We start from the raw sequence: 16,497 nt of genomic DNA, 5'->3' as shown, positions 1-16,497 counted from the left end.
GTGGAATATTAACACGATTAAAGACCAATATGTTATGTATATTATGTGACGAACATAGCAATAAATACTATTTAAAAGTAACGATAACAACAACAAAAACGTTAAAGCAACCATATGTTTTAAACTATAGCGTATGTACCCAAGTTGAAAAATAATGCATGCTTTATTAGTTTTACACTCTAAATGCATCTTTGTTTTTATCTAAACATTCAATTAAACAGGAAACGGAAGCGTTTTCAAAGCCACTCTTATAAAATAATCTTTTTGAAGATTTTCCTTTTGTAATTGCATGCTATTTTGTTATCTAAAACTGAAATTAAAAAAGATCGGAATTGATTCACACTTCTAAACGATTTAATTGACAATTTTCTTAAATGTAAACAACAAAATAGGCACTAAATACAGGAAGTGATAGAAAAGATATTGAAAATAAAACTTTAATATCTCTGACTGGACAAAGGTAAGTTAAGTCAAATGGACAGCAACCTAACAATAAAATCACGTCATTTGGAGACAAATTCAGAAAGTTTTCAAATGTCCATACCACATGTTAACCTTGTAAAATAACGCGGGATTCATAAAAATTGTAAATATTTCGTTTGATTGTATGTGTCGTTAGGTTGCCAGCACATTTGCTATATTCAAATCTTTTTTATTATCAGGAGAAATGAAAAAAGATTGAAATCTTTTCTATTTCTCCATTTAATCTTTTATGTTTCTCCTGATAAAAAGAAGATTTCAATATAGCGAATGTGCTCTTTTCTATTTCTGCTGATAAAAAGAAGATTTAAACATAGAAAATATGTGGGCAACCTCACTGTACAATTAATTTCAAAATTTCAAAATAAAATAATAAAAATCAAACGTTTAGTTTTGGAATCTTCCGAAAAGATTTTAATCTAGAGATTAAAGACAATCATAGTAATTAATTAATCTGATCGCCTTATTATATATCATTGTTGAATAAATTAAAGGTCATTTTGGAAATTATAAATTTCATATTGTGATCTTATGTATTGATGACGATGATGACGATTTTTCGGGATTTTTAATATGCTAGTTTTAAAGGGCCACAGTCGACAGGCTGAGACACACAGAACTCTAACTACAGTCGACTAGTTTCTGCTTTTACCCAATACCACATAGAATGTTGTGGAGAAGCTGTATCATTTCTAAATTTCTAAAAAAAAAAATGACTAACAATTAATCTGATTGCGGTTTCATTTGTAAGTAATAAATAATTTAATGATCATTTTGGTATTGATTATGATAGTTTTACTACCAGGAATAACAACAATATTCTTTAAACTAAAGGAACAGCACGTATCAGAAAAAAAAAATTGTAGTTCGTCCTTTAATTTATAAACCAAGTTGTAACCCATCAATCTAATAAGTCGATCTTTAATCATTCAATAGAAGAATAAGGAGTCGTGGTATGATTGCAAATGAGTTTTAAAACTATCCACCAAAGTTCGAATGAAGTGGATGAAAGCAATTATAGGCAAACATACTGCATTTATAAAGAGAGAAAAAATATACCGTATGGTCGACTATAAAATGCCCATACACAAAAAATTTAAATATGTAGTTAAAAAGAGAAAATTGACGGCCTTATTTATAACAAAACAGTTTACGAAAAGCAAATATCACAGACAATAACCAACGACAACGACTGATATATACAGGCTCCAAACTTGGGACAGACACATAAACAATGATGCGGGAAAAACTTAATTGTAAGCGATCAACCCTCCCCTAATCTTGAACAGTGGTGTCACATTACAACATAAGAACAAACTATCAAAATCAGTTTAAAAAGGTTTAACAGATCATCAAATAGATACAAATAGAAATGCATCTAACAAAGACAAAAAGTTGACGTGATGCCTTTTTGATGGATTTTTTTTTAATACCGTGAAATTCATGTACTATAATCTGATCATGTATATTCGACAGGATGAAGATGCTTGCTGGCCAAACAATTGTCCACCCAAAACTAGATGTATTGTTGGCTATGGGAACCTTAAAATCTGTATACCGTTTGGTAAGTGTTATTACGAGATTTATTTTATTTTTTTAAATCTTTATGGATCACCTTTGCAATTATTGTATAATATATATAAACTATACGTAAAACACATGAGTTACGATGATGTTACATAGTTTTACAAACAGCAAAGACACTTTTGAGAAGTTCAAAAAGAATAAAGCAAGCCATTGCTAGAAAACAACTCTACCAACAGATAATGGAAAAACCCACAACAAAACTTTTCTACAGACTGACTAATAGAAACCGAAAATCCTGAAATAACTTGTTTAAAAAATGAAGGTGAAAAGGAATGCTGTCAATCAAACCAAAGAAAAGTATTTGCTAAAAACTATAAAGACTTAAGTATGCAAAAAAAAACCCAACACATTCTGAATATGACAACTCCTATTCTTAACTCTGTAAAACACGTCAAAACCTGATTTTAAAAAATGTATAAAGAAAATCTAGTAACATCTGACCTATTTTAAAATCGTAAACTTTCTAATTTTACTCCATAGATTTTTCTTTTTTTTTTATACCCGTGGTGTCGACTGTTTTTCGTCAATCTATGTTATATTTCCCCTCCCTTTTGATATAGCGCCCACTAAAAGTTACAGGCAATTTCTAAATGTGGGCATTTTGTAAAATGACTAAATTTTCAGACAATTTATAAAATGTCTAAACTTGACAGTCATTATATAAAATGACTAAAAATACCTTGTCATTTTGTAAAATGACTGAAATTTTTGAGCAAAATTCAACAAATTGTCCGTTCAGTTTAAGGCAATTTGTTGAAGAAAGATATCATTGACAAATGTGGACAAAAACACAATACATTACAAAGAAAATAAGTAATCGGTTCCGTATAATTAATGTATTTTCCAAAATCCAACTGGGAAGGTTTGAATGTCATATGATATGTTCTTTTAAGTGAAAATACGTATGTACTCACTTTGTAATTCAGATACCAGTAGTGAATTTATGACTATTTTGCCAAAATAGCAGAAAGACAATTTTTTCTGTCAATAGAACAAAATTTACCATAGAATTTTTATAAGTTCTAGATTCAAACCAGTAAAGCGAAACATATGTAGACCAAGATTGTTTTTAATTGACTGATTGCTGTTTGTTTGCTTCAGTCTCAAAAGTAAAATCACAAAAATACTGAACTCCGAGGAAAATTCAAAACGGAAAGTCCCTAATCAAATGGCAAAAACAAATGATGAAACACATCAAACGAATGGACAAGAACTGTCATAATCCTGAATTGGTAAAGACATTTTCAAATGTAGAAAATGGTAGATTGAACCTGGCATGACAGTGCTTTGACAGGATAAGCTGCTCATCGGCAGATATGCTCCGGTCTGTGAAAAGCTATACAAAAAGATACAAGTCAAACTAATCATGATATTATGTACTTTGATTTTTGGAACCTATGAAAAAAGTAGATATTCATGTGTGACGTGTGTGGTTATTGCGAAACACAATAATGTCGAAAGTTAAGTGTTTGTCAATAAAGGTGATGAAACAGCAAAATGTATCATTATTCAGGTTTCAACTTTGGTTGAAGTGCTAAAACCAAACAATGTTTTTAAAAATAATGAGGACAAATATTGTGTAACAGTTCTGTCATCCAAACATTTTTAGAAATGATATATAATTGTAGAGTTTTTTGGAATAATTAAGTAAAACTTATTCTTGATTATTTAAACTTTTCTATTTTGAATCAATAATTTTCATAAATGAAACTACTTCTATGTGCAAAGGTTTCAATTTTTTTGTTTTTTTAACATTTCATTCTTTAAAAAAATTTCAGGCATTTTGTAAAATGCCTTTCAATTTTTTTTATGCATTTTGTAAAATGCCTAGGAAAATTAGTCATTATGTAGAATGACTGAATCTTGCAGGCATTTTAGAAAATGCCTAAATTTAGAAAATGCCTGTAACATATACATTAATAGCGATTGTTCATTTTTTTTATCAGTTGCAACACAACTAATATTCATATTTGATGTTAATTAAACCGATCTATATTGATTATAATTCTTGCGTTTTTTCACTTTTTGTTTTGTCTAGTTTACTTATTTTCTCTTTGAAACAGTCCCGCTTTCATTCTCTATTATATTATTGTCACAATAGTTTTGTATATACCAATAAATAAATTTGGTGTATTTACTGTCTTCTGATTGGTTAAAATTATTAGTTTTATTTTCAATGTTGTCAATTTTGATGGCGACACGCCCACTCTGATGTTGTGTATTCATACGCCAACATGTGTGTACGTTGTTATTGTTAATATAAATAATATAAAAAGTTCTTAAAGCCTTATTTTTGATAGAAATTTATTTATAATGAATGGCAATAATTTATTTTGTTTTAATTGAACCATAAAACTAATTTTTGACTCTTCACATTTTACATAATCCGCTTCATGGATTATTCAATGTGAAGAGTCAAAAATTAGTTTTATGGTTCAATAAATTCAAAATAGATAATAGCCATTCATTAATTAAAACACCGTCATGCGTCTTTACGATGGAAGAATATCAATTCGCACGTGATAGTTGAGTAAATGATATTTATTTCCGGGAAATGTCTCTAAATCGAAAATGCCCATTCAAAAGGTGTTACAATTAAAATATTTCGTATAATATATCCTTTTACTTCTAAAATTCACATTACGCAAATTAAAGTACAATTCTTTTTCGGTATAGAAACACCATGTGACAATAATCTGTGTAAGAATGATGCCATGTGTATCAACTCTGTGAAAGACTATAGCTGTCGCTGTCTACCTGGATGCTATGGACAATACTGCGAACGTAAGTTTTTAATACACTTTTAATAAGATAAAACAAGGACAGCAACTAAGCTACAGTCTCGAAAAGACTCGAAAGTCAGCTGAGACATCAAGTACTACACACTTTTCATATATTTTGTTTATCGAAAATATATACCTTGTCATATATAAATTAACAAAAAAAAAAACAGACCAATAGATATATTTTGATATTTTTCATCTTCTGGTACATTAGTATATAAAAAAAATTGAGGTCCCGCTCATTGTCACGTTCTTGTTTAGAAGCAACGCAGTCGCAATAATCACACCTTGCTTTTCCAATAAATTCGTAATACGTGTTAAACAATTTCCTCTGTTTGCCCCTTTTATATCTTTAATTATGAAGAAATTTCAATTTCAAAAAAATATTTTAAGTCAGATAGATGTAGTAAAACTCCAGAGAGTATCACTTTTACTGAGTTTACATTAATTAAAAACTGATAAAAAGTTACATTTGCCGTTCTCTCTTGAAGGACATTGGCACTATCAGATGGAATGTCTTTAAATAATTGTTATCCTGTTTCATGTATACAAACCTTTGAACGTTAATTAGGTGCAAATGTCAAAATGATCGAATTTATTGTATCTATAACTTACCTCAGTGGAAATAGTGACCTATTCCAGCGGCTCATCCCTACCACTCATTACATAGGAAGTGCCCCCCCCCCCCCCCCCCCACCACGAGGCTACGAACTACTTGCTCGGGGAAAACGATTGAGGCGGGTTTAAATGTGTTTAAATGAACTTCGGACAGCGGGTTAGATAATCTTTCAAGAAAAAGATAAAAATAATCAGTTGGAAAGGACTAAAAAACACCAAAACAAAAAGTTTGATTTCGCAAGAGAGTGATAAATTATAATCAGCGGTAGACCGATATGAAAGGACAAAAGTTAAAACTTAAAACCTCTTACTTAAGTGTCAACTATTTTTGTATATATGGTCTAATGAGCTTCTCAAATAAAGGCGGAATATACTATTGGGGTGGCTAAATTTATACGTAAAAACCTAACGGATAATGTCATAAAAAAGACAAACTTTTAAAGTACAAACATTAGTCTACAAACACAACATAGAAAACTAACGACTAAGTGAACCTCATTTAAAACCGGGTTGATTTCAGGTGCTCCGGAAGGGCAAGTAAATTATGTTCTACATCTTAATGCAATGCATCATACTAATAAAATGAAACTGTGTTACATGAATACATAAAAAGCAAATCTAACACTGACTTATGTAAACAGAAACAATTTACTGCTTTAAACAGTTAGAATATGAAGATAAAATGAAAAATGAAGGATACATATTCAAGAGTATCCTGTTAATTTTCCTTTTTCTACTTTAAAAAGAAGATGTGGTATGAAAGCAATGTCCTATGAGACAACACTTCGGAAAAGACAAAGTGACACAATAATTAACAACCATTACAACTATAGTTCACCAAACGGCCTTCAACGATGAGCAAAACCCATACCGCATAGTTAGCTTTAAGAGACACAAGTATGACAAACGTATAAAGGCACTCTAACAGTCTTATTAATATACAAAAACAAAAAATGAACGAAAATCAAATATGTTACACAGCAACAAACGACAACCACTGAATTACAAGATTACATGTAGTGTCCCTATATCTAAGAATATATTTGAATGCTAATTCTGATATATAGAATCAACAATTGGCATTGCAGGTGTTACATAAAATAACAGATTTCTAAAAACAAAATGATTTCTGTTTTACAGAAATAGCAGATGTAATAAACATTTGATGTCTCATGGCAGACATGTTTTCTTTTTCTTCATTTCAGTAACTCCATGTTCGTCTGGACCCTGTATGAATGATGGAACATGTACTTTCTCTGGACCAGTTTATACTTGTACATGTAAACCTGGATATTACGGGAATATTTGCCAGTGTAAGTTTGATTATTATTAACGATTTTAACGACAAACTCATTATATGATATGTTATAGTCTAATCAAAGTTTTTTTTGTATTACAACATTAAAAGACTACTATTACAACGTTCTTATGTTACAAAATGAAGAAAAGAGAAGAGAAAAAGAAAAGAAAAGGGAAGTGAAGAAAAAAGAAGGAAAGAAAGAAAAAAAAGTTAAATTGTTTCGTTTTAATGGTCATTTTTAAAAATTTCACGTTTGCAAAACTTTGAATTTTTAGAAAAAAAACTAAGGATTTTCTTATCCCAGGAGCAGATTACCTAAGGCTTTTTAACTGTTTTGATATGAGCGTTACTCATGAGTCTTTTGTAAAAGAAACACGCGTCTGGTGTATTAAATTATAGTCCTGGTATCTTTGATAACGATTTTATGCCAACACAATTTACCCTTTTCTATTACGTATGGGCGTTCTAGATAATACCATACCCTACTCAGTATACCCTCCGCTACCTTACCATACGAACTGAAGACCTTTTAAAAATGATCAAAAGACCAACGACTGTTACAGTCACAACATAGAACTCTAAAGACTGAGCTACAAGAACCTAACCAGAAATCGGGAGTAATCTACGATGCACCCGAGAAAATAAGGATTCTGCATCATTTGGCACAATAAAATCTAGTATACACGACTGAGCATGACTGTTTTAAAAAGCGAAGTAAAACTAATTTTAACAAACGTATTACTTCTCTAAAAAGTAAAAATCTTTAGATATAGGATAAAGATGGTTGATTCATTTATGCGAGTACCGCTTTAATGTCCAAATGCATAGATTTGTTTCCACCAATATGGAATTAATAGTTGCTGGTTTTTGAAATACAATGAGAAAACTTAAAACTACATGGGTCTACCTCGTTGTCTTTTAGTTACGCCATGTCACGTTGGTCCATGTTAGAACAATGGAACATGTAGTGTTTTGACTCACCTTATTCTTGTGCATGTTCATTTTTTTTCTTTCAGTTTCGCCATGTCACGTGGGTCCATGTAAGAACAATGGAACATGTAGTGTATCTGGGTCAACTTATTCTTGCGCATGTCCACTTGGATATTACGGAACGGACTGCGAGTGTAAGTTCAATTTTCATTAAAAAATTCACTTACTTCTAACGATAAAATAACTTGTTATGTAGTATGTAAAAGTAAAATTAAAAAGTATAAAAATTACAACATCAAAAGAATGATGTTACAACACTTACAAGTTACCCAATACTTTGAATCGAAGCAGAAAAGGATATATCTAGCTTTTGCAACAAAAGTCGCTGGCTCGACAAAAAAACAATGTGCAAATATATTTTTTTATGATTTTATGCTCAAAACTGTTAATCGAAAAGTCGAAAAAAAATTCACAACAGATTGGCAAGAAAAAGAAAATACCCCTTATCACTATTTAGATTTTATGGTACTTTTTTCTGTGTATATTTAAGGTATAATGTTAAAGATTAAAACTTTAAAATCTGCTGTTGCAATTACTTCAAGGTTAGGGTCAAATTTATGATATATATAGACTGAACTATTTTTCTTTAAGACAGACAGACATATACCATAAACTTACCGACATATAAACATGTCAGCCAGAGTTTGAGCTTGTTTTGCTATATCCATAAAAACAAGATTGACGAAAAAATGTCATTTATTCAAAATCATAAAATGCAAAAAATAAAAATTTGCAAATAAAACATTTGACATAAAAGTTCATAATTAATATGCAATTATAATACATAATTAATACGAAATTACATCAACTAAAATCATATCAATTGAATAAATGACAAATAATAGCAAAGGTGGGGAGAAAAATCTGCCACAAATACACTCTTACATTGAGAGTGGATCCCCTCCCCCCACATTTAAATTCCACGAAATGTTTTATAATCACGAGTTATCAAGACGAAAGTTAATGATAAAAGGAAGTGCACACATGGCACGTAAACTTGTGCTGACCCCACAAGATCATTGACCAATAAGAAGTAAGGAATCCACTCACATGATTTTCTACACGTGAAATAGTGTCATACAAGTTAGACAATTAATCAAATAGCAATGTTATACAAATCTGACCCACTGGTCACTTCAGAGACATCGTTAAATTTACAATATAAAGTTCTCATTCTTTTTATCAGTTAAAGCTATAAAACTACAAAGTTAATCTTCCCTGCTGTCTTAAATTATTTTATTCCGCTTCTTATTTAGCAAATAAAATTGGGTTTTCAGTAAATGATGATAACAGACATGTATGCTTCTTTTTTTCGCCAGTAATTGATGATTAAAGACATATGTACTTCTTTTTTCCCAGTATTTGATGATCAGTTACACAATGTCACGTGGGTCCATGTCAAAACAATGGAACGTGTAGTGTCTCTGGGTCAACTTATTTGTATGCATGTACATGTATATGCTCTGACTGTTTTGAAAAGCGAAATAAAAGTAACTTAAACAAACGTATTACTTCTCTAGAAAAACCTCCTGCTTTCTGCATAATCTATCTCAGTTACTTTAGTCACTGTTTTGACTCACCTTATTCTTGTGCATGTTTATTTTTTTTTCTTTCAGTTTCGCCATGTCACGTGGGTCCATGTCAGAACAATGGAACATGTAGTGTATCTGGATCAACTTATTCTTGCGCATGTCCACTCGGATATTACGGAACGGACTGCGAGTGTAAGTTCAATTTTCATTATAAAATTCACTTACTTCTAACGATAAAATAAATTATTATGTAGTATGTAAATAGTCAAATCAAATAGTATAAAAATTACAACATCAAAAGACTGATGTTACAATACTCACAAGTTACCCCTTGATTATGAATATGAAGAAAAAACATAGAAAAGAGAAAAAATTGTAAGGGTTACACGGAACCCAGTGTTTTGCCTACTGTTAGTCGCAAGCTCTACAAAAAAGCTTCGGTCAAAGTTTGGTACAAATCCAGAATAGTTCAAGAAAGTTATTTTAATTTCATAAAAATAACCACAGAATGAATATTTATTGACGAAGCCGACGCCGTAAATGACGACGGGATGTAGGATATCAGTCGCTTTTCCGACAAAAGTCGCTGGCTCAACAAAAACAGAATTTCCAAATATATTTTTTTATGATTTTATGCAAGAAACTATTAATCAAAAAGTCGGCAATAAATTCACAACGGGAGAGCTTAAAAAAGGAAAATACGCCTTTCGCTATTTTGCCAATCCAGAAAAGATATGAAATAACACAACTATTTCAATACGTCACCAACCAGTTGTACCTATTTAGAGTCTGTTTAATCAATGAATTTGGCATAACACTTTTAATTGCTGATAACAGACATATATACTTCTATTTTCAGAAGTTTATGATCAGTAACGCCAAGTCACTTGGGTCCATGTCAAAACAATGGAATGTGTAGTGTCTCTGGGTCAACTTATTTGTGTGCATGTTCATTTACCTCTTTTTTCAATTACGCCATGTCACGTAGGTCTATGTCAGAACAATGGACCATGAAGCGTCCCTGGGTCTACTTATTCTTGTGCATGTACATTTATTTCATTTTTCTTTCAGTTTCGCCATGTCACGTGGGTCCATGTCAGAACGATGGAACATGTAGTGTATCTGGGTCAACTTATTCTTGCGCATGTACACCTGGATATTACGGAACAGACTGCGAGTGTAAGTTCAATTTTCATTAAAAAATTCACTTAATTCTAACGATAAAATAAATTGTTATGTAGTATGTAAATAGTCAAATCAAATAGTATAAAAATTACAACATCAAAAGACTGATGTTACAACACTCACAAGTTACCCCTTGGTTATGAATATGAAGAAAAAACATAGAAAAGAGAAAAAATTGTAAGGGTTACACGGAACCCAGTGTTTCGCCTACTGTTAGTCGCAAGCTCTACAAAAAAGCTTCGGTCAAAGTTTGGTACAAATCCAGAATAGTTCAAGAAAGTTATTTTAATTTCATAAAAATAACCACAGAATGAATATTTATTGACGAAGCCAACGCCGTAGATGACGACGGGATGTAGGATATCAGTCGCTTTTCCGACAAAAGTCGCTGGCTCAACAAAAACAGAATGTCCAAATATATTTTTTTATGATTTTATGCAAGGAACTATTAATCAAAAAGTCGGCAATAAATTCACAACGGGAGAGCTTAAAAAAGGAAAATACGCCTTTTGTTATTTTGCCAATCCAGAAAAGATATGAAATAACACAACTATTTCAATACGTCACCAACCAGTTGTACCTATTTAGAGTCTGTTTAATCAATGAATTTGGCATAAAACTTTTAATTGATGATAACAGACATATATACTTCTATTTTCAGAAGTTTTTGATCAGTTACGCCAAGTCACTTGGGTCCATGTCAAAACAATGGAATGTGTAGTGTCTCTGGGTCAACTTATTTGTGTGCATGTTCATTTACCTCTTTTTTTCAATTACGCCATGTCACGTAGGTCTATGTCAGAACAATTGACCATGAAACGTCCCTGGGTCTACTTATTCTTGTGCATGTACATTTACTTCATTTTTCTTTCAGTTTCGCCATGTCACGTGGGTCCATGTCAGAACGATGGAACATGTAGTGTATCTGGGTCAACTTATTCTTGCGCATGTACACCTGGATATTACGGAACGGACTGCGAGTGTAAGTTCAATTTTCATTAAAAAATTCACTTAATTCTAACGATAACATAAATTGTTATGTAGTATGTAAATAGTCAAATCAAATAGTATAAAAATTACAACATCAAAAGACTGATTTTACAACACTCACAAGTTACCCCTTGGTTATGAATATGAAGAAAAAACATAGAAAAGAGAAAAAATTGTAAGGGTTACACGGAACCCAGTGTTTCGCCTACTGTTAGTCGCAAGCTCTACAAAAAAGCTTCGGTCCAAGTTTGGTACAAATCCAGAATAGTTCAAGAAAGTTGTTTTAATTTCATAAAAATAACCACAGAATGAATATTTTTGACGAAGCCGACGCCGTAGATGACGACGGGATGTAGGATATCAGTCGCTTTTCCGACAAAAGTCGCTGGCTGAACAAAAACAGAATTTCCAACTATATTTTTTCATGATTTTATGCAAGAAACTATTAATCAAAAAGTCGGCAATAAATTCACAACGGGAGAGCTTAAAAAAGGAAAATACGCCTTTCGCTATTTTGCCAATCCAGAAAAGATATAAAATAACACAACTATTTCAATACGTCACCAACCAGTTGTACCTATTTAGAGTCTGTTTAATCAATGAACTTTGCACAACACTTTTAATTGATGATAACAGACATATATACTTCTATTTTCAGAGGTTTATGATCAGTTACGCCAAGTCACTTGGGTCCATGTCAAAACAATGGAATGTGTAGTGTCTCTGGGTCAACTTATTAGTGTGCATGTTCATTTACCTCCTTTTTCAATTACGCCATGTCACGTAGGTCTATGTCAGAACAATGGACCATCAAGCGTTCCTGGGTCTACTTATTCTTGTGCATGTACATTTATTTCATTTTTCTTTCAGTTTCGCCATGTCACGTGGGTCCATGTCAGAACGATGGAACATGTAGTGTATCTGGGTCAACTTATTCTTGCGCATGTACACCTGGATATTACGGAACGAACTGCGAGTGTAAGTTCAATTTTCATTAAAAAATTCACTTAATTCTAACGATAAATAAATTGTTATGTAGTATGTAAATAGTCAAATTAAATAGTATAAAAATTACAACATCAAAAGACTGATGTTACAACACTCACAAGTTACCCCTTGATTATGAATATGAAGAAAAAACATAGAAAAGAGAAACAATTGTAAGGGTTACACGGAACCCAGTGTTTCGCCTACTGTTAGTCGCAAGCTCTACAAAAAAGCTTCGGTCCAAGTTTGGTACAAATCCAGAATAGTTCAAGAAAGTTATTTTAATTTCATAAAAATAACCACAGAATGAATATTTATTGACGAAGCCAACGCCGTAGATGACGACGGGATGTAGGATATCAGTCGCTTTTCCGACAAAAGTCGCTGGCTCAACAAAAACAGAATGTCCAAATATATTTTTTTATGATTTTATGCAAGAAACTATTAATCAAAAAGTCGGCAATAAATTCACAACGGGAGAGTTTAAAAAAAGAAAATACGCCTTTCGTTATTTTGCCAATCCAGAAAAGATATGAAATAACACAACTATTTCAATACGTCACCAACCAGTTGTACCTATTTAGAGTCTGTTTAATCAATGAATTTGGCATAACACTTTTAATTGATGATAACAGACATATATATTTCTATTTTCAGAAGTTTATGATCAGTTACGCCAAGTCACTTGGGTCCATGTCAAAACAATGGAATGTCTAGTGTCTCTGGGTCAACTTATTTGTGTGCATGTTCATTTACCTCTTTTTTCAATTACGCCATGTCACGTAGGTCTATGTCAGAACAATGGACCATCAAGCGTTCCTGGGTCTACTTATTCTTGTGCATGTACATTTATTTCATTTTTCTTTCAGTTTCGCCATGTCACGTGGGTCCATGTCAGAACGATGGAACATGTAGTGTATCTGGGTCAACTTATTCTTGCGCATGTACACCTGGATATTACGGAACGAACTGCGAGTGTAAGTTCAATTTTCATTAAAAAATTCATTTAATTCTAACGATAAATAAATTGTTATGTAGTATGTAAATAGTCAAATTAAATAGTATAAAAATTACAACGTCAAAAGACTGATGTTACAACACTCACAAATCACCCCTTGATTATGAATATGAAGAAAAAACATAGAAAAGAGAAAAAATTGTAAGGGTTACACGGAACCCAGTGTTTCGCCTACTGTTAGTCGCAAGCTCTACAAAAAAGCTTCGGTCCAAGTTTGGTACAAATCCAGAATAGTTCAAGAAAGTTATTTTATTTTCATAAAAATAACCACAGAATGAATATTTATTGACGAAGCCAACGCCGCAGATGACGACGGGATGTAGGATATCAGTCGCTTTTCCGACAAAAGTCGCTGGCTAAACAAAAACAGAATTTCCAAATATATTTTTTTATGATTTTATCCAAGAAACTATTAATCAAAAAGTCGGCAATAAATTCACAACGGGAGAGCTTAAAAAAGGAAAATACGCCTTTCGCTATTTTGCCAATCCAGAAAAGATATGAAATAACACAACTATTTCAATACGTCACCAACCAGTTGTACCTATTTAGAGTCTGTTTAATCAATGAACTTGGCACAACACTTGTAATTGATGATAACAGACATATATACTTCTATTTTCAGAAGTTTATGATCAGTTACGCCAAGTCACTTGGGTCCATGTCAAAACAATGGAATGTGTAGTGTCTCTGGGTCAACTTATTTGTGTGCATGTTCATTTACCTCTTTTTTCGATTACGCCATGTCACGTAGGTCTATGTCAGAACAATGGACCATGAAGCGTCCCTGGGTCTACTTATTCTTGTGCATGTACATTTATTTCATTTTTCTTTCAGTTTCGCCATGTCACGTGGGTCCATGTCAGAACGATGGAACATGTAGTGTATCTGGGTCAACTTATTCTTGCGCATGTACACCTGGATATTACGGAACGGACTGCGAGTGTAAGTTCAATTTTCATTAAAAAATTCACTTAATTCTAACGATAAAATAAATTGTTATGTAGTATGTAAATAGTCCAAAAGAATAGTATAAAAATAACAACATCAAAAGACTGATGTTACAACACTCACAAGTTACCCCTTGGTTATGAATATGAAGAAAAAACATAGAAAAGAGAAAAAATTGTAAGGGTTACACGGAACCCAGTGTTTCGCCTACTGTTAGTCGCAAGCTCTACAAAAAAGCTTCGGTCAAAGTTTGGTACAAATCCAGAATAGTTCAAGAAAGTTATTTTAATTTCATAAAAATAACCACAGAATGAATATTTATTGACGAAGCCAACGCCGTAGATGACGACGGGATGTAGGATATCAGTCGCTTTTCCGACAAAAGTCGCTGGCTCAACAAAAACAGAATGTCCAAATATATTTTTTTATGATTTTATGCAAGGAACTATTAATCAAAAAGTCGGCAATAAATTCACAACGGGAGAGCTTAAAAAAGGAAAATACGCCTTTCGTTATTTTGCCAATCCAGAAAAGATATGAAATAACACAACTATTTCAATACGTCACCAACCAGTTGTACCTATTTAGAGTCTGTTTAATCAATGAATTTGGCATAAAACTTTTAATTGATGATAACAGACATATATACTTCTATTTTCAGAAGTTTTTGATCAGTTACGCCGAGTCACTTGGGTCCATGTCAAAACAATGGAATGTGTAGTGTCTCTGGGTCAACTTATTTGTGTGCATGTTCATTTACCTCTTTTTTTCAATTACGCCATGTCACGTAGGTCTATGTCAGAACAATGGACCATGAAACGTCCCTGGGTCTACTTATTCTTGTGCATGTACATTTATTTCATTTTTCTTTCAGTTTCGCCATGTCACGTGGGTCCATGTCAGAACGATGGAACATGTAGTGTATCTGGGTCAACTTATTCTTGCGCATGTACACCTGGATATTACGGAACGGACTGCGAGTGTAAGTTCAATTTTCATTAAAAAATTCACTTAATTCTAACGATAAAATAAATTGTTATGTAGTATGTAAATAGTCAAATCAAATAGTATAAAAATTACAACATCAAAAGACTGATTTTACAACACTCACAAGTTACCCCTTGGTTATGAATATGAAGAAAAAACATAGAAAAGAGAAAAAATTGTAAGGGTTACACGGAACCCAGTGTTTCGCCTACTGTTAGTCGCAAGCTCTACAAAAAAGCTTCGGTCCAAGTTTGGTACAAATCCAGAATAGTTCAAGAAAGTTGTTTTAATTTCATAAAAATAACCACAGAATGAATATTTTTGACGAAGCCGACGCCGTAGATGACGACGGGATGTAGGATATCAGTCGCTTTTCCGACAAAAGTCGCTGGCTGAACAAAAACAGAATTTCCAAATATATTTTTTTATGATTTTATGCAAGAAACTATTAATCAAAAAGTCGGCAATAAATTCACAACGGGAGAGCTTAAAAAAGGAAAATACGCCTTTTGCTATTTTGCCAATCCAGAAAAGATATAAAATAACACAGCTATTTCAATGCGTCACCAACCAGTTGTACCTATTTAGAGTCTGTTTAATCAATGAACTTGGCACAACACTTTTAATTGATGATAACAGACATATATACTTCTATTTTCAGAGGTTTATGATCAGTTACGCCAAGTCACTTGGGTCCATGTCAAAACAATGGAATGTGTAGTGTCTCTGGGTCAACTTATTTGTGTGCATGTTCATTTACCTCCTTTTTCAATTACGCCATGTCACGTAGGTCTATGTCAGAACAATGGACCATGAAGCGTTCCTGGGTCTACTTATTCTTGTGCATGTACATTTATTTCATTTTTCTTTCAGTTTCGCCATGTCACGTGGGTCCATGTCAGAACGATGGAACATGTAGTGTATCTGGGTCAACTTATTCTTGCGCATGTACACCTGGATATTACGGAACGAACTGCGAGTGTAAGTTCAATTTTCATTAAAAAATTCACTTAATTCTAACGATAAATAAATTGTTATGTAGTATGTAAATAGTCAAATTAAATAGTATAAAAATTACAACATCAAAAG

The 16,497-nt window shown here is 32.4% G+C and overlaps 1 long non-coding RNA gene across 1 annotated transcript in view; it reads left to right on the top strand.

Moving 5' to 3' along the window:
* LOC143053434 (uncharacterized) overlaps nucleotides 1–16,497 on the top strand; it is a 97,065-nt gene that overhangs the window by 69,116 nt on the left and 11,452 nt on the right. The window lies entirely within an intron of this gene.

This window comes from Mytilus galloprovincialis, chromosome 12 (genome assembly GCF_965363235.1).
Source record: "Mytilus galloprovincialis chromosome 12, xbMytGall1.hap1.1, whole genome shotgun sequence".
Classification (NCBI taxonomy): domain Eukaryota; kingdom Metazoa; phylum Mollusca; class Bivalvia; order Mytilida; family Mytilidae; genus Mytilus; species Mytilus galloprovincialis.
The sequence above is the reverse complement of the archived record's forward strand: the minus strand, read 5'-3'. Positions and strand labels throughout refer to the sequence as shown.